Source organism: Grus americana, chromosome 8 (assembly GCF_028858705.1).
Source record: "Grus americana isolate bGruAme1 chromosome 8, bGruAme1.mat, whole genome shotgun sequence".
NCBI lineage: Eukaryota > Metazoa > Chordata > Aves > Gruiformes > Gruidae > Grus > Grus americana.
The window spans coordinates 18,051,554-18,071,765 of record NC_072859.1 but is presented as its reverse complement, the minus strand read 5'-3'; the positions used below and the strand labels follow the sequence as shown (position 1 = coordinate 18,071,765).

Here is a 20,212-nt window from a genome sequence, read left to right as displayed (position 1 = left end):
CACCAACAGGAGATCATAGTGCTTCACAGTAGTTCAGGGGGTAGATACCTGATGTTAGCAAGAGGGCAGGGCTGGAAATGACAGTGAACCTTGAGGACATGGAGCCATCATTTCTAACCCCAGGCATATGTTAACCTTGGCCCTTTTATATTCCTCCTGCTGAAAAAGATCACTGCAAAGTACAGCTTGGGGGGAACAGCTAGCGGAAGAGCCCTTGAATGCAGAGATGCTGGGCATCAAGGTAGCTGCACAGGGGCTGTCCCTACAGGCTGCGTTAGGTCTCTAGATCTCTTAGGCACATCTGCATGGCACAGCAAATGAGGTACATCTATACCACAACATCAGCAGAACACCATGTGAGGCCCTTCTAGTACTCACGTGACATCAGCACATTTGTATCACATACAACCTGCAACCTGCACACCCCTACCTTTCTGTAAAAAGCCCCACTGATCACCACCTGTCTGATCTTGCTGCAGCAGCCTGTTGATCCCTTACCCTGAGATAGTCAGCGCCAATATGGTCTCTTAGTCCATTCTGGGATGACCCACTCAGGCCTTCACTTCAGAAACAGACTGTAGTGCTCTCCTTTTGCTTTGCAGATAATATGGAGAAGGGTGTCATTCTTCCTCCTGGAAAGGAAGGCGACCGCTCCTCCTCTGGGTTAACAGAAGCAAGAAAATTGGCCTCCCAAGGGTGGAGGAAGACTAGCTGTGAGAAGGCCAAAGCGTCTGCAGATAGCAGCCCAGGGCCAGGCAGAGAGCGCTGGGCTGGGGAGGTGATGAGGTCACGTCACTGTAAACCAGAGGGCTGCATGGCCAGATGGTGCTGAACAGGTCTGGGCAGGTATAGGACACATACAGGTGCAGAGCTGTAGTGTAAGGGCCAAGCCACATGGCTCTGTTGGTCAGGTATGGGGGTGCTCCAGGGAAAGGCACTGAGGAGTGGAGATGGTCCAGACTGTATGTGTGTGTGTGGGATCAGAGAAGGTTTCTGAGGAATTTCCCCTGGCATCCTACCTGGGGCAGTCCCAGGGAGCCCCAGCGGGCACACGATGTTCAGGCAATAGAGCCTTAATGGTAGCATAGGAGCACTTCTACTGGGCAGAAGGACAAAGCTAGCTGGCCTCCCTACATTTGGCAGTTCTTTTGTTCTGAGTGGGATGAGGATATTTTACTTGCGGGGAGGCTGACTGAACAAATCCCATTTCCCAGTAGGAGCAGGAAAATTAAATGGCTTGGGGAGTTCCCCACTCCTTATTTGGAAATGCCATGTGAGTGATTACCTATACAGCTAAAAGGAAAAATAACTTTATTCAAAATGTAGTATGTATCAACATCAACTGCAATGCATCCTAACCATGGGATCCTTTCTTCCAAAGGTTATATGATTTTCAAAAATATGCCTTTGAGACAGTGAATGAAAAAAATCTCAAGTCCTGTGTTTCGTTTAATTTAGAAATTGCAATTTTCTTTTTTTCTTTTTTTACACTGGGCTGGGCTTGAAAAGATACTATGGAAATAGGAACTATCATGAAAGAGCTTGTAGAAGAATCCAAAATTTCTCCTTTTTGTTTTACTCCAATGGAACTACAAGCGTGAGAGGGCTGGCTTGGTCAGGATTTGATCATACTCTTCTAGAGCCTGGGAGACTTGCAGAAGGAGAGCCTGTGCTTTACATTCTGCTTTATGGGAATATTATTTTGATTTTCATTTTACTAGTGTTTAAAAGCACTAGAAGTTCCTGCAGCTGTTTGGTCACATAACAACAGACAGACTCTAATTTCTCAGGCACGGCACCCAGCATGGTATATCAGAAAAAAGGCCCCAACCTGCTCCTGCATTCTAATAAGTGTGTGTGTCACTTTGTAGGAGATCAGAATCCTGTCCAAATTCTGCAAAGTCTAATAGAACAACAGTTGCCAAATGACAAAACCTATCAGAAGGAACAGAGTAAAAAGGCACATCTTTGTTTCTGATCTTCACAGCTTCAGCAGTGGCAAGAGAAATGTCAAGGTTTCCAGAATAAAGCCAGTTAACCACTGTAACTGCTATTAAATATAAACAAGGGCATAAAAATAGAGACTATGGAAGCCAGGATATGAACAGTTGAAACAGCAGCTATGTATACAATTACAGTTTTATTAACATCGTCTGCTCCCGGGGCTGTGCAGCTCCACCAGCTGCAGCTGTGCCGTGAACAGAGGCACAGACCTCTGGGGCCTACAGCATCTCACCAGCAATGGGCAATCCCAAAAGCAAAATGGTTGTGCAGTGATGCTGCGGTGTGGTGGGAGGAGAAAAAGGACCGCAGAGAGATGCAGTTGCTTCCCCCTTACTGTCATGCAGGACACACTTTACGCAAGGAAGGAGCAAGAGTACCTTCACTGTCCTTCTCCACAATAACTCTCCTCATCTTAGTAAAGGCAAGCAAGCTAAATTCATGACAGCGGCTAGTTATTTTAAAGGGTCATAGCCAGAAAAGAATGGATTGGATCTATTTTGCCACTGTGGCAATAAGACAACAGGCACTGGCATCCTAAACCAGGTAAAATCACTTGGAAAGTAATATAAAAGTGAGAACTTAATGGGCATTAGTGTGTTAAAAATAACACCATTTTTCTTGCATAGATGCAGCTGTTGAATAAATGCACTGCTCAGCATTGATCATCCACATGATGTGGTAAATGAAGATGGCATATTCCTAAGTAAGAATTATGGTCTTATCTGTACACAAAAACTGCATCCATTTAACTTAATCAGTAAAGAAATGGATATGGCACAGCCAACATGTAGACAAAATGCAGGGGGTAAAATGACATTGTATGCATCTAGTCAAGACTTAATTTTAGCAGCTTTGCTTTCTGCAGGTACAATGCTGGCATTTTTTGTCTGAGCACAACATATAATGATCAAGATTCTGGATGTGAGGAAGAAGAGGAACAAGACTGTGATCCATGACCCGCTGGAGTCCATGCTGGACTTTCAGAGAGCTGCTAAAAGCAGCCAAACAGGATTGTTTATTTGCAGAATTGCACTGAACTGCTACCTGAGACTTGGCCATTATTGGACTAATACTGATGCTTCAGTTATACAAAAGAAATACACTAAAATAATTAATTGATGTCATTAAACTACTATGGTGTTGAACATATATTGCACTTGAACATAACGAATGTTGACAATTCATTATTTCAGGTTTTATGACAATACATCTGTGATAAATATATCTATAAATTCTAAAAGTCAGATATAAGAAGTCTGCACACTATAAACTGCTACAAAACTGAAGACTTGTCAAAACAAAATGAGCTATAAAAACAATAATATTCAGGCAACGTCACTCTCATTAAACACCTAATGATGCCACAGGCATATTAGTGGGGAAATGCTCATGTGGACCATGAAGAATTAGGAGGAAAAAAAATAAATAAAACCCCTGCCCCTAAAACTGCTTGCCAAGCTGTTTGTACATTCTGCCGCAGGCAGTTTCTTGAAAAAGATGGAGACATGAATGGAGACAGTCAGTGACTATTAGATGCTGATGATGGTGAGGGCAAGCAGGAGAACTGATGCTAGAAATTAAGGGCGGCATTTTGCTTTCAGTTAGGTCTCACATGTCTCAACATTTCATAGTATTTAAATGAATCTGTTACATAAGGCATTTCTCCTGTCTACGCTGCTCAGCAGCCATATTCTCCTTTCTGGTATGGATTGTCTTGGGAAACTTGCCAAGCTGTGACAGGGCAGTGCATCAAAGGAAATCACGCTCATAAACTGGGGGTGGGGAGAGCTGCAGGTGAACAGATCCAGTGCAGCAACATACATACAGTCTCCTGTCTCAAAAACTCAGGGTTTAAATCAAATGGGAGCCAGAATACTTATTTTTAAAAGTGCATAGGGCTGCTAGAGACCCTAAACCATACCATTCATTTGCTTCAGGGAGGGTATGAGCACAGTGCCGTAGAATTGCTCAACACTGCGCTGGCTGCTGCTTTAGCAGATTGGAAGAACAAACAAGTATTTCCTCTTAAAATGCTAGAAGAGCCCCATCCAGTCTTGGAGCTCACTCCTGCCAGATGCTGAACACCTCCTTTACACTTAGAAAGGATCTGGACCTTTTAATTCAAGACAGAAGGAAATGATGGTGGACCCAGCCTCTTGGAGGAGTAAGCTATTACCTGCCTGCCAGGACCTGCCCTAAAGGTCTGGCATTTCCTATAGAATTCAGTGAACGCACTCCTTGTTGTTATTATTCATTATTTTATTTATTAATAGCCAAGCTCTGGGGTAGTTGTTGGCTTTTCATCTCTAGACCTCAAAGTGCTTTACAAAGGAGATCATTATCAACAGAGGAGCACAGACGTCTACATTTGGGCTTCGGTACATAAAGACCATCTCAGTTCACCTGTAAAGTAGACTTGCCAGTTGAGCTTTACTTTGGCCACCTGCCCTGAAAACAATCTCCAAATCTTAAATGATTTGGGGCAGGGGGAGGGATTTTCAGCTGAAGTTCAGTAACACAAACATGGACAGGGGATTAGGCAATCCTGCACAATGCTGTGCCTGGCTGGAAGATGTGGAGGTCAAGGAGACTCTCTGCTTGAAGTCTGTGACACCAGAGCAACCTCCAGGTGTCTCCAGATCAGACCAGGATTCATTATTACAAGGTACTGCTGTGGATTACAGCATTGAGCACTTTTAATTGCTCCATCCCTGAAGACAATCCTTTTGCCATCTTCAGTTGTTACAGTAAAAGACAGGTAAGGAAATGCACTTGGGCTGATAAATTTTTTGGCAGTTTTGCACTGCACACTGACTAGGATTTTTCATCTTAATGACCTGCAGCTGAAACAGATGTTTTGCTTTAGTGTTTTAAAGCACTTCACAAAACTTAACACTAATTTATTCTTTCACAGTGCAGGAAAAAAAAAGATGTTTGATATCATTAGTCACATAACAGAACAATGTGAAAAATGGAAACAGATGTTTCTCATTTAAGCATGAATAAGAAGGAAGTGAAAGAAAAAAGATGATGTAGTAGTAGTGATTAAGAGAAATATGATGGCTTGGTTAAGTCGAGACAATTTCTTATGGATCTCCAGTTAGTCCTGAAAGATCTCTCTAACAACTTGGTCCCTGATTCAGCAAGCACGTGGAAGTGCTTAACTCCAGCTGTGGAGGTTGTCTCACATGCTTCATTGATAACATTTTTAAAAGCTGTATAGCCAAATGAATGCTTTACAGTTAGGAGTTGAGGGATCAATAGCATTGTTCCTGTAGACAGTAAAGCACTGACTATTTTCACAAACTACAGACATCTAAATTTGAATATCAGAATAGAAATAAAGTCAAACTGAAAATACATTGTTTCCTGAAACATGAAGAAGTGCCTTGATTTTACTACAGCACAGACAGAGCATTGTGAGACCCAGAAGCAGCAGCCAGGGACCCATTACATGCTCCCCGCTGAGAGCCCCAGCTTCCCCTGAGGGGTGCAGCACCTGGCAGGAGGGACCTGCTCCACTTTCACAACCGCCTCTCACCTCTCCCTGTCCCAGCAGAAGGAAAGGTCTTGACTTCAGCTGCAAGGCCTTTCCCAGTGACAAACTTTCGAAAACTTCCAGTGACACAGGTTTCACTGAGGGAAACGCAACCCTTTACCAATCCACTGCCAAGAACAAAATGATTTGCTAGGTGGTGAACTGAACCTGGGGAAGGGGTGTATGTAACGTGCCCCAATATTTCTGTCTGGTGGGACTTGGGTGCAGACCAAAGAAACCATCTTTCATTGTTGGTACTATTTTTTGACTTAAGCCTGCCTTGGAAGGTGAAGAATCCAAGCAGGCCAGTGCAGACCATCAGGCTCAGACAAGATTGTTCCCATTCTTCCTTCCCTCCCTCCAGAGCAAAGCCTGGGACAGGAGACATGTCCTTGCCCCAGGCCACCCTCCACAGCTTCCCCAGGCCTCCAAGGTGCCCTAGGGCTCGCCTCTATGGAAGGCAGGACAGCCCTGCCCTGCCAATGCTCACTCACAGCCAGGAGAGAAGTGCAGAGATTTTCCCCACCACAGGAGAATCCTCCTGGCCATCCCATTTACCTTGCACCTGCTCAGACAGTTCTCGCTCTTTGTTACCCCTGAGAAAATGATGCTCTTTCCAGCCTCACTTAATTATTTTTGGTCCACCTGCACCAGCACGTTCTGCTCTTTCCAGGGCAACCTAGCCCCAACTGGCAGAAGTGTAGCTACTCCTGAAGTTCCCAACAAGGAGGAAATGCAAAAGAAACATTCAGATTCCCCATGGATTACAGCACTGTTAAAAAAAAATAATCCTTTTGTTTCCAGACTGTACTAAGCTATTAGGAACCACTGGGCAGAAATACAGAACCGTTTAAAAATCCTTTCAGAGAGGAATTCTTAGAAGGAAAAATTGAAAACTAAGCTTCAAATCCCCTTGTTTGAGTTTTAAGGACAATACTTCAGTTCTAGGAAATCGTCACTTTCCATTCAGCATTTTTAATATGAAAATAATGTTTCTGAAATTGTCACTGATTTCAGCATAGTCGCTGAGAGAGATTTGGCCCTGTATGCAGTTCACAGACTGTGCATGCAGAATTAATAATCTCGTTAACATTACTATATGCAAATGCTCCCAGGATGCAAAGAGAGATTTGTATTTCAGATTAATATTTTATGGGAATTTTGTGTGTACATGATAAATGAATAAATGGAGGGACACAAGGGGACATGCAGAACATGTGCATCATGTGTGAGAACTGCATTAATTCTTAAATGTTTGCAATGGCCACAAGATGGTTAAGGAACAAAAAGATTTATTATTGTAATTACATAGGAGGAGAGAATAAGAGAAGAAAAATGAGAGATCAAGGGAGCCATTTCATGTTACAGTTTCTCCAGCTGCAGAGCTGGCTTGAGAGGTTCTCTGAATCCTCCTGCCCCCATCCTTTCCACCCTATGTGCCTTCCCCTGGCTGCAGATTACCATCCCTTTAATTCTGCCAATTCAACCATTTGCATGTTCAAGCTTTAAAACAGCTCTTAATTACAACATGGAATCACACCCTTAGTCTACTTGGTCTCTCATTTGTTTTCAGCTGTTGTATAATGAGGGACAATACCATATAAAATCTCATCACTAATACAGTGCTGTGGATACGAAAAAAGAGGCATGGCAGAGAGACTGAGAACAGGTCTCAGAATTTGGGGGTTAAAAAGGAGAGTTATTTGGAGAGAACCATCACTGTTCCCTGCTGTTTCAGCTTCTGGGTCACTCCTTCCCAACCTCTCCAGTTGTCCTTATTCCACTGAAGTTTTATTGCTACACTGGAATGACATGAAGCTCTCACAGTTTAACTATAAGAAACGTAATATTGTATTCGTCCAAAAACCTACATGAGGAAAAGAAGATCCCTGAAGGGATATTATTAACTGCCTGCTACTTATCATTGATGGTTATTCTGTGAGACAACTCTCCTGTTTAATCTTTATGCTCTCGACAATAACCCTTCTCTCTTTTTGATCAAGTGTTTAATTTTCTTGAAAGATTTTCTCTGACTTTAGTTATTATTGAAAGGGATTTTAATTTTACCCCAACTCTTTAATGGCTAAATCTTGCATATCCACTATTTCAAATAGGGGTATTTCAGTTACTCTAAGTAAATAGCTCAAGGATTTGGTCTTGATAGGTAGCTGGAAAATTTCAAATCAAAACAAAATTGAAATTGCAGTTTCTTTTCCACTTCAGAATAGAGTTTTTAGTCTCCCTGAGTGATCTGTCAGTGTATTGGAATTAGAAATGGATACTGATAGACTGCTACAGAGCATGCTCCCATGTCAGCAGTTTCATCAGCATGAGTGGCAGCCCTGTATGGGAAATCAGTTAGCTGGTTATTTCATCTGCAGCTGATCAAAGATAAACAAGATAAAAAAGACAGACAAAGGGAAGTGGTGATGTAGAATGTATTCTTAATTTCCTAGTCTCCACAGGCAATATTATTGCTAAATTTCCTCTAATTGTTTATAGCAGAACTTTAAAGCATAATGGGAGAGAAAAATGAAGGAAAAAAAAAAAAAGGAGATGTTCAGCAGAGAGCAAAGCCCCAAAACCCTTGAAACCCGCTTGCTTTTCCTTCTCACAAGCATCCTCAATCCTTCCCCATTGTCACTGTATCTCCACAGCTCAGTGGACGTTCAGATCATGGGCAAATATCTAATAACATAATAGTTACATTTAGGGCAGCCCATAGAGCAGGGAAATATTGCACCATAGGACTGAGAGGTCTTTTTAGGAGGCTTGTTTTGTTTTGTCATACTGAGCACTCCTCTGTTTCCAATGACCTTGTTGTCCACGATAATTACAATAGTTTACAACAGTCTCCTGTTCCTGGAGCCAACAAATTATTAGATTGGGCCCATGATTCTGCAACTCTAGTCTGTATTCCCAATATTGCCTTATTGTCTCTGCTTGTCTGATCTGAACGTGTGTGAGGGGAAGCACAGAGACTCAGTCTGCTCCCTACCATGCAGCTGCTCTCCTTTCCTGGTTCCCAGGTTCAAAGTGGGAGCTCGGCACATCTTTCTCACAGCCTGGAGCAAGATGGTCATTCACTCATCTTCCTCGCTCCTATTCCACAATAACCCATCCTCATGGCTACCCTCCCTCCCAGCGTGGACTTGCTCATAGGGTGCAGTCAGAGAGGTGCCAGGAGCTGCATAGGACGCAGCTGCTCCATGACCAAGAATTCAGGTGAGGAAAAGACTTGAGTGAAAGTGAGCAAGGCCAAATGCCTAGTTAGCAGACATGAGAATATGTATCTCAGCCTTAAGTTTCCCCATCTATAAAAACGTTTAAATACTTCCCTATTTCTCAATAAAGTTACTAGAGTTAATAAATTAATTAATGCCTACATAACACCATATTGTCAGAAAAACCTCCCTAAATCAACATGTTTTCAAATATTTCAGTTGATGACAGAAACTAATTTTACAATCAGGTACAGCACAGACTACAAATGGTGGCTAATAACCTCAAGATGATCCCCTTAAGATTAATCTAATATTGCAAAATCTTTGAGAGTGAGTATTTCCCCTGTTGCATTTCTGTTGAGGCATTGGACTCAGTAGCCCCATTTGCTTTCTCAGCATCTGATGCCAGGAGCACACAAGCAGTACGGGTGGAAAGAACACAGCAAGAGAGAGATGTAATCACCAAAGAAATGGAGCAACAGACTTAAAAAGAGCATGATTCTCACAGCAGGTCAGCTGAAGTGGCAGCTGTGCATTTCTGGGCTAGTACCAAGTGTCCACTACCACCTTACAAGAGCCTTGTGGCTCTTTATCCCTGTTGACTGAAATACATAAATATTTTCTAACAGTACCATTGCTTTTCAGAAAGTACTGGTTCAGCCCCAGCACAGGACAAACTTACTCCAATACTTCATTTTTCTAATCTCCAAGGCTCAAACAAGAGATGTGTGGAGAATCTGTGTGCTGCCCTTCACACTTGCACTCAAATCTTCCCTGCTTAATGAGCCATGGGTTGTTGCTCTGAAACAGAGGACATTAACAGTTCAGAAAAAATAAACCCCTGCAGATTAATCACCTGGCTTCTTCGTGGGCCCAATTCCAATCAGCAGACAGTGTGAAGGTAGAATATCTCTGTACACACTGCCTGACTGATAAGCATATTAACTGATTGCTATGCTTGGCTTTGACAAGCATATAGCATATGAGTCTTATTTTGTTGTTTATTTCAAATTAACACCGGAGGTCTCTAAATGTCACCATATTCACAGAAACTAACAATTGTGCAGCCATGAAATGATTCTCTTAGCATTCCCCCCTCCTCTGTGCCAGTGAAATAATATCTATTTCATGTTTCTTGATTTTTAAAGTGAATGCTTTATTACTTTCTGAACAGCACTTAACTGATAGGTATCACTTCCGAGTCCACCATGCAAAGACAAGGATCTCAATTCATCTTGACAACTACACTTTGCTAGAAACCAGCCACTGACTAATGGTATACCTGCTCCTTGGTAAACCACTAATAGCTTTATTGTTACTTAGCCTGACCACTCCATTTTAGTACAGGAGGGATAGTATGAAAAGGAAACAGGATTAAGTGTTGGCCAAAAGGATGGCAAACCCATCAAAAGCCCTTTGCCTTCAACATAGCATAGGCAGGACACAGTGCTTAATTTTCTGGAAACATAGAGAAAGGAAACAGCCAACCAACCAGTTGTGCTGTCAGTATGATTCCCCCATCCCACAGCAAAATAAGCTCAGAAATGACAAATGGGATATGGCATTAAACAGTTAAACAGACCTCAACCGCTCCAATTTATGTAATGACAATACTCTCCCATCACCATAACCCACCTCTTCACCCCTGCCCACCCCAGCTCTCCATGGTTCGGGAGACTTTTTGAACAGAATGATTCTAGCATAACATGAAGGAAATACCAGCTCTATCTTTTGATCATTTCTTATTCATCTCCTTTCTCTTGTTGGGTCAAATCTCAGTCCCACTGAACTCCTGATTTAGCCTATTAGTGGGGAACAGTGAACCCCCATCCTCATTTCTTTCCTTCACATATCTACTAGCTTGTTTCCTATGTTTCCATTTTTATAGCCCTTAGAGGCTACAGGAGTGTGCTGCTTTGATTGCCTTTACCTTAACCTTCCTGTAGGTCATGCAAGTCAGTGGCATACCTGGAATAAACTGGGACTGTTATTTCAGCCGTCAGTCACGCTTCAGCTGGAAGGCAGAGTTCTGTTAGCAGGGAGATTGAAGTGCCGCAGCGTAAGGTAGAGGACAGTAGTGTCTTTGATGGCAACTGTGTGCTTCAGCTCCCGCCTGTTAACAGGTATCCATGGGCACCACTGCTCCCCTGGCTCTGTTTCCCTTTGATCATGTTGTGTTGCTATTGGAGCATTTCAGTAAACAGGGCCCAAAGCAGGGTGTACGTGCCCCTGTGACCCTGCACCACAGGCTAGATCCTCCACACATTAAAAGTCAAAAAAAAAAAAGCTGTGTTGTTTTCCTGAGCTGAGGATTTGGCCCTGTATTCTTAATGTTCCTCTGCCACCAAGCAGGGCCTCATCAGGCGAGACGCTGAGCAGCATTTGATTAAGACCAGTGTGAATGGAGTATGCATAGCAGCACCACAGATTCTCCAGAAACGGTCCTTTACAAAAAGCCACCTGGATGTTACAAAATGGACCACGTGCAGAGACCCCATAAATACAAGGGCGCTTCAAACTGGATGTCTTTGTAGAACTGCAGCCTGTGCTGGGGTCACAAGCCCTGGATTTGGGCACATGAATTCATCACTTCTTCAAAGAGGCAAAAACACTGCTGAGAGGGATGCAAACATGTTTGCTTTATGATGACGCATAAAGACTCTGCCTGGAGTCTCCCAAACAAGCCTTCCCTTTCCTTTAGTGGCATGCGAACAGTGCACACTACATGCTTCAAATGGGATCCAAGTCACTTTTTTCATTGCTACTAGAGCAGGTACTGCTGGAGATAAAAGCAACTGTCTCAGAAGAGCAGGTATGACATCTGGTACATAGCACCAAAAATAAATCTTTAACTTCCTCTCATACCTGCCAAACCTGCTCCAAGGAAGTAAACCTGGAAAATATTACAAATACACACTTCTCTCTGATTTCAAAGGAAGAACTGACCTATTTTTTCTTTGCCCATTTTAAACATTTCCTATGACAAGATCAGTTTGCTAAAACAATGGGTTATGTTTGGAATAACCACAATCATAAAAGAAAATTGCATGCATATGAAAAAGGTAAGTGGCCTGATGTTTGCACTGGAGGTAATTCACGCTAATACCGCTATTTATAGTGCAGCAGCACCTTAGGGACCCAGTCATGCTCAGCACACCTACTTGGTAAGCACTATACAAACATGAAATCTGATAGTCTCTTCCCTGTAGTGCACTCATACTTGTGATTTATGGAAACTGGTTGTGTAACGCCATATAATTTGGGAGTGGTCCTTTATTAAATTATTTTCTCTGGTCATATTTGTGTAATAAGTATTTTCCATATCCTTTCAATAGCTGACCTGGCATACAAAAATCTCGTCATCTTGTATTGGCAAAGATGACCTACTTAAATCAGGAACGATTAAAGACCCAGTTCCTTTACAAGCTTGACTAAGGAACCACACACACAAAAAAAATCAAATTGAAGAAGCCAGGAAATGTTTTTCAGTGCTACAATTCTGGTCATACGGGAGGGTCTACAGGGGGGATCAAAAAAGGCAGTGCTTGTGATTCATTATTAGCAATGTAAATAGGACACATTTGGAGGCTGTCACCATCCTGATCGCTCATCTGCTTTTATTAGTCCTCATTCTTTATTCTTATTGTCTTTGGTTTTCTGCGCTTGTCGTTAAAGTTAGTTATGTTATAGGCATCTGTTTAGCATATTCTATATGAAAATGCAAATGGAGATGAAAAACAGTAAAATAAATATATGCAGCTTCCATGTCATGTATATATTTGACTGTAGCATGTCAAATACAAAAGAATTGTTTATCACTTTGAAAGTGTGCTTGTTCATTATGTGCATTACTTTTTTACCAGCAGATGGCAGTTTACCATTATTTTAAATAGGTTCTTTTGTTAATATCAGGTATTTTAAAGTTCTAAGTGGTTGGTAAAAAGGCTTGAGCTCATTTCAAGGTTAATCTTTAATTCAATTTCCTTCTGCATCATCCCCTCTAGAAAAAGTAACCAGAACTGAACTATTTGTTTCAGTTTATGGCTCTGCTGTTGACCGAAGCTAAACATTATCTATAGTTACCTGACAGTAAGTTCATCCAGCACCAGTGGGTATTATCTATCCAGTCTCAAACACTCACTGCTGCTACCAGCCCCCTGAGGAACACTGTACACTCCTTAACCCCCAGTCTGTGCCTGGGGAGGTGCACACAACATTATTAACACTAGTAGCAGGGGCAACATGAAGGATGTGACTCTGTACAAAGGGTTTATTTACTGTCATGTTGCTTGGACACTGTCTGAATTTTAGGTAACAAAGAGTTAAAACTATCATCCGGGCAACGCTGCACTGCCTCCTGCACTGCGGCCAAGGAAGACCAAGGGCACAGGGAGCTTGTGCCAGGAGATGCAGCCTGCAGGGCGCTTTCAGAAATCCTGCTGCTACGCAAGGCCATTCTTTTAACCCAGTCAGATGCAGAGCTATGAGACCATCTCCCCCGACCTAACGCAGAGCTGAGAACAAGAGCTTTCCTAGTGAAAAACTCCAGTTGGGAGCACAAGGAAAATGCAGGGATGGGTCTATTGGTCCAATGCTGCTTTAAAACCTGGGCACAGATTTACACTCGGTATCACCTGACATATGCAGCCCTCACAGGAACAGCACTGCCATCCACATCCTAAAATCAGGCATCGGGGAGGGACTCAGGCACCAAGAGCCTCACTCTCCGCTGACCCTGTGGTGACATTGCTCAGTCTGCGTGAGCCCACCTTCCCTTCCTGCCCCAACAACTCCCTCCTTTGTGTCAATACCAGCATTCAGGCCGACCTGATGAGGCAACGTGGTAGCTTGCAGTTGGATTTGTTCCCTCATCTAACCCTGCCACCCACCACAGCACACAAATGCTCCTCTTGGCAGCATGAGCCGCAGAGATTTTCGCTGGATTAAAGCAATCACGTGATCCTTGGCTTCTTGCAGGAGCAGCACCAAAACAGCAATAAAGAGCAGAACTCCTCTCACCTTACACCACAGGCATGCCAGCTCGGCCTTTCACAATTTGATGGTATTTCAGGCACACATCTATTTCTGCCAACTCTCCAGCCACTGAGCACAATGGTGGGTTGAAACAGACTGTACAGAGAGCTGGAAGGAGGAAAGGGCTTCCCTCACCTGCCCACAGGCTGGGGACAGACTGGTTTTGTGGCTGGGCTGGGATTTCATTAATTTGGTTTTTTGTTTTGCTTACATGGCAAATTGCCCTTTCCCTAGGGCTGCACAGGTCCTTTCAAGTCCTGCAACTTTTGAATTTGTGTTCCTTGTATTCTCACATTGAAGTGGCAAACAAGAGATCCAGAGATCATTTTGCATCTGTTAAAGAACTAAACAAAGCTAAAAGTTCCAAAACAAAGAGTACTGATACACACCAGCTTGTAACCTATCTTGGGAATGCAGCGTTTTCTTTTACAAGCAGTCCCACATAGCCTCTTTTTAATGATCTGCAGAGAGACTGAGAAATTCACCAATGGTATTAAATTAGAAGCTGAAAACAACAAATAAAGCAGATGCGTTATACAAATGGGCAAAGAGAGATAAAAACAGGGGAAGGAGAAAGGAAATGTGACAATATTTGGGAAAAACAGGAGAGCATTAGTGTGGAGAACAACAGGACATGTGTATACATGGTATGAGGTGCTGATCGAGCAGGGGAGATCAAAAATGTGCGAAGGGGAACAGTTCAGCAGTAGTGGGGGAAAGACCAGCTAACAGGTCTTTTCTCTCTAAGGCTAAAGATTCCTGAAGACACGGGAGGCTGGGTACCCATCGTAGTGAACTCCTCGTGGGCAGAGCTGTGCTTACAAAATAACGCTGATACAGTTCCAACAGCCTTTTGTTGGAACAAATAGCAAATGGAAGTATTTATGAATCATGTAATGACTTTTTAGTCTTTGATAGTTCTCAAACAATCATATAGCCAGAAAATACATGCTGATCAACCTCTCTTCCTTGCGTGGGCAACGCATAAGCAAAGCAGATGTCCGAGTGAACCTGACACCATCCTACCAACTTTTGTTTCCATCTGAGAATTACTTTAAATAACATTCAAAGTAGGTTTAACATCAGTTATTACGCTGTTTGATTATTGCATTCCTAAGATAACAGATTTCAAAATTGTATTCTCCATTTGAAGATTAAAGAGCTACTTCTGGGCTTCCTACCTTCTTTAATAAAGTAAGATTCAATCTAGTCTCAAAAGTTGAACATTATAATATAGAGGAGATTTGCTGTCATCTTAGTAAGTGTTAGCAGCAATCATTTAGCATTCCCATTACTTTCCTACCCAAACTTCACCTACTCATGTTGAGAAGCAAACTGGATTTCTTATACTCACATGCCACCCTCATCTTGCAGATACTCAGGAATACCTATCACTGTTGGACCCCAGCTTTTCTGCTCTGCTTCGCAGAGTGAAAGCAGGTTTGTGCCTCAGGGCAGAAAGAGGGCAGCTTTTCATGCCTGTGATGCACAGGTACCCCCCTGACCTTCTGAGCAGCCCGTTCCCCCTCCAGGGAGGTTGCTGTGAACAGGGGAGAGCCTGCTGGCTGATCGCACAGCCAACGTGCAAATAGCATCTAGCCACATTTGATGCTGTGGCATACACGTGGCACTAGACAGCAATACACACTCCTTCAGAGTGCAAGGCAAGAAGGCATCCTTTTAATTGTCAGATCATGCACATCAGCAAGCAATGTTAGCCCTGCATTTCTTGTATACACAGTCACCATCATACTGCAGCACAGAGCCCCAATACTTGCCTTTTACTATAGCATATGTCTCCAGAAAGAGGGGTGGAGGGAAGAAGGAGGAGATCTATCTCTTGGCAAGGTGCAGAGGTGGGCCCTCTCAATCTCACCTTGCAGAGCCAAGAACAGATTAGCTCCTGGCCCTGCTGCTGGAAAAAAGAGAGGGAAAATCCCACATACAGATGAGAATCCAGAGAAAAACTACGTCCCACGGATTTTGTCTGAGATACGGCATTGCCTAAATCAGGTCTAATTGCCACACAATACAGGATGGAGAATCTCTTAATTCCCCCAGAATATGTCCCCAAGGCTGAGTGTTCTTAGCCACTTCTTAATCTTGTGCGCTGAGTCATATTAAAAGTTAAATCAGCAACAGGACACAGCCTAGGTTTGCCACTCTATGAATGTGCACTGCACTGGGAGGACGGAAGAGTTGCAATCCGAGCTTAAAAGCCAGGGCGTGCATTTCCTCTACCCGCTTTCCCCCGGCTTTATGCCAAAAGCAGAGCAGCAACCAGGTGACTTATCTGCTCTCAGCACCTTCTATTTTTCTAAGTTTCCTATCAGGGCATGGAGAAGCCATGATGCTGAAGAACTACATTATCTCACTTCACACCAGATTTTCCACCTCCCTCTGTGACTCACCATGCCAAAATCTTTGGCAATTTGAGTAATACGGAAAGCAGGAGATGAAGGCTCAAAATCTGTAATTTTGCCTAGAATATGCAGCAAATGTCTAATTATAAATTAATATTTATGACCTATGTTCCTCTACTATAATTTGTTCTGCCCCAAAGTATCACTACAGTGTCACTGAGAAGACAAGAAGGGTTGAGGTGAAGTCTCTTAATAGAGAAACACAGCAGAGTACCATGTGGGGAGCAGAAGCAGACTGGAGGCTGACAGTACTTGGCTCTACAGAGATGCCGGCCTGCAGGACAGGGACAGAGGAGCCCACAGACAGGCGAGCTTCGAGACATTAAATACCTGGTGGCTGAGAGCTGGTGCAGCTGCAGCAACCAAGAAGGGTTTGTCTTCATCTGCTGAGCAGGGCTGTGGGCTCCTTCCCGGTGGAGGCGGACGTGGGTGAGTCACGTGCAGCTGTGTCCCTGGAGTCCAGCTTCCTGCAGCGTGCTCTGCAGAGGGCAGCAGCTCAGTCAGCGCAGGAACTGAAGCCAGTGGAAAAAAAATGCCTGTCTCACAACACATCTTACTGTGAGGATGTCCCTGAGCAACACTTCTGCCTTTGCCTGTTGGTTTCTGTGTAGAACTAAGTCCTAGAAATGAGCATCTTGAAACTGCTAGCACAAAATGGAGCATCCAAATAACTGCCTGCTCAAAAAAATGGCGCTACAATGTGTGTAACAAAGTTGGGAATCAAACCTATGGCAGAAATTCAGGATTTGACTGTGTGTAAAGGAGGCCATGTCCCATCAGAAGCCAACCTATGATTAAAATCTGGAATAAAGCAAGGCCTGAGCACCTGCAGAACGCAGAATACCCTCAATGAAGCAAACAGCTGAAACAAAAAGAGCCATTAAGAGTCAAATCCCCTTTAATCTCCTAGCAGTATGTAAACCCCTGAAGGGCAAACTTAGACAGAACTGCTGGTTTTATGGCAAATTTTCTCTGACTAAGAACTTGCAGTTTAAGTCCAGCATCAGAGGAGATCTTTGGACAAACTGCACACTGCTACATAGTTTGCAGTTCTACTTCGCTGGGATGTGGGACAAACAGAACACTAATTCTTCAGCCAGGACTCATCTGCTGTGGCAAATACGATGAATTAAGAATGCACTCACTAGGTCTGTGGGTCCTACAAATTACAAGTGTTGCAAAAGTTGCTAACAAAAGAAACTGCAGGGTATACTGAGTTTCATTTACAGCTTGTATACTGAAAGTAAGGATCCTTACCCAGGAGTAAATTTTGCTCAACGAAACTCGAAGTTTAAGTAAATGCAAATAGCCTACACTGAAAATGTGAAAAATAAACAAAATATCATTTAATTTAATTTGAGTGCCCAAGCAAGTAATTCGCAAGTCTGTTTAATGTTTAAGAAGAAAAAAACCCCTTAGTTCAGTCTCTACAAATGGTTTTAGTTACTTCTGTGACTTTCCATCTCTTGAGGATAATCTACTCCTAATAAGGACAATTGCTTAGATTTATTACCCCACTGAGGTCTTGTTAAAGATCTAACAAAAATCCTATTTAAATGAAAAGGGACAATAGAATCTTTAAAGTCAGTGCAGAGTTTAATTAAAACTCGAAACAGAATCCATGTCTTTATGCATAAGAAAAGCAAAACCAGATTCCAAAGCTGTTAAACTACATGTAATTGGCATAAACTATCCATTGAGCCAAAGTAAAAAAAAAAAAAAAGAGTAGGCTATCGTATGGAAATTGGAGTCCATTAATAAATAATAAACCTGATACATGTGCATAGCACCATATTTTTGCATACATTTTTTAATTTGCCTGATTTGCTAGGCATATCTTAGAGCAAACATGAGACACGCTAGCTGTTAAGTTGAACAAATCCAAAAGGGACAAAAAAAAGACTGATTGAAATCAATGCATTAACATGCACAAGCATTTAAAAACGTTTCATAACGTTCCCAAAGAGAGCACGTAAACTGCAGCAGTCTCAGTGCAAAACTGCTGTAATCTGTGTTCCCATGTAGTCATTATTCACACATGGGAGTATACAGTTCCTACAGTCATTTTTCATGCATGAATAGTTTAAAACCCAAAATCACTGACATAAATACACAAGGGGGACCTCCCTTTTGAAAGTTAACATCTTATGAACTCTGAAAGGGAATGTGTAGATAGATATCAGTCCACATGCTGACACAGCTCTCCTGTAGGGAAGGGTCAGCATGCAGCCCCCCTGCAACCACAGGCACAGCCAAGCCTTGCCCAGGCTGAGAGTCACCACTGGCCCCTCAGCCCCCAGCCACAAAGCCAAACCAAGCAAAGTCACGGCAGCACAGAGTAGAGCAAAGCAAAGCCTCACCACTTCTCACTTCCCCCACTGGCATGCAACTGGGGCCGCACATGTAGGGAAGGGAGGTCAGCTCAACAGCTGCTTTGGGCATGCAGTTTTCGTTTCAGGAGATAATAAATTCCGAGACCAAAAAAATAAATAAATCCCATAACCTATCTCTACACTGAAGAAAAGGCACTTTTCCTTCTTTGCTTTTCCACATGGTAAAGAACAATGAGCAGGCGGGGGGCAGGCAGACACACAGATGGCCTCTGCGCAGAGAGGAAACGCACACGAAGACAGCTCTATGCAGCAGCAGTGAGTGCAATGCAGTGGCTGGAAAAGGAGGTGGCAAAATGGTGGCCCTCCCCTCCTGGCTGGCTCAGTTTGCACCCAACCGGTGAGAATGACAAAGAAAAAGTCATCAGGGAACTCCAGTTCCCAGGTGGGTCACATGACTCCCTCATCTGGAAAAATCCTGAGAAGATGGTATGCTAACCTTCCCTCTGCAGCACATCAGTCCCTTATTTAATCAATTTTGTTAAAACACATTTCAAGCCCACAGTGGCCATCTTGCTACTTAGACTTTTCCCCATTTAAAATTACAGCTCTTGCCAGTGCTATAGTATAGTCAGCACCTTTGCTTTTAAATTGTATTTTTGTACAAGTGACCCCAGCACTACATCTGACTTGGGCAGCAGTCACTGCATGTTTCAGAAGGCCTAAAGGCCACCTCAAGTAAACAGCCACCTGCATTAACCAATTCCCAGCTCACCTCTCACAGGCCTCTGTGACTGCATTGGTGGGATGGTGTCTTTTTCAGTTACTTAAGTCCGGAAAAACCTGCCCAAGGCCAGCTGCATGCCCGGCCAGCAGGTCCCCCTGAAACCTGGGAGGCAGCAGTAGCGGCCCAGGGTCCCAGCCGGCAAGTCTCTGTGGCAGCCCTTCCCACTGAGAGCTCTGCCATCTCATAGTGCTGTGACCCGAGATGTCTTTGGATAAACACAGTGAAATACACCATGGTTCGGTTACAACATAAGCTTTGCAATACCTCAAACTCACCTTGCACCCGGTGCTACTAACACTAAAGTGGAGGGCACGGTAACACGCGAGCGCCATCGGCTAATTTAAGCCAACAGCCGGACCGAGGCGTAGGCCCGCGCGGGGCCGACGACCCGCTGGCAGGCGGAGGGAAGATGGCGGCCGCCCCGCACCGGCCGGCCGGCCCGGCCCCGCCCGCCGAGCGGCAGGCCGGGCCCGCCCGTCTCCATGGCGACGACCGCCAGAAAGGGGGGGGTGACGTCCCCGCCGCAGCCGAGCGGCCTGCACCCGACCCGGCCCGCCGTATCTGCCGAACTGTTCCCCCCGTACGGCGCCCCTGGGCCCGGGCACCGAACCCGAGCGCAGGGAGCGGGTTGTGCGGCAGCGTTCGGCCCGGCAGCGCCTTTGCACACGCGCTTGTATGCAGGAAGGGAACGGCGCAGCACCACGTAGGAAATGATGGCTAGCTTCCGCGCACAGTTTTTTGCAAGGCAGATGGGTGATTCCTCAATATGCCTCAGGCCGGCGATTGTGAGCGTAATTAAAAGGGGAAATGTCCGATGTGAGGGCTATGTGAAAGCCATATTAAAACACTTAGTGTGCGGTGCATCCTGGGGG

The 20,212-nt window shown here is 43.9% G+C and overlaps 1 protein-coding gene across 6 annotated transcripts in view; it reads right to left on the bottom strand.

Moving 5' to 3' along the window:
* Nucleotides 1-19,762, bottom strand: part of ZNF644 (zinc finger protein 644) — an 83,946-nt gene extending 64,184 nt beyond the window's left edge. Inside the window, exons 1-2 of one of the 6 annotated variants that reach the window (XM_054833166.1) lie at nt 19,329-19,762; nt 16,554-16,735 (exon numbers count right to left, since the gene is read on the bottom strand). The gene's annotated coding sequence lies outside the window, so the exon portion shown is untranslated. The remainder of the gene's footprint in view (nt 1-16,553; nt 16,736-19,328) is intronic. The other 5 variants (XM_054833168.1, XM_054833167.1, XM_054833165.1 and 2 more) reach the window with 5 other exon arrangements.
* Nucleotides 19,763-20,212: the final 450 nt, after the last annotated feature.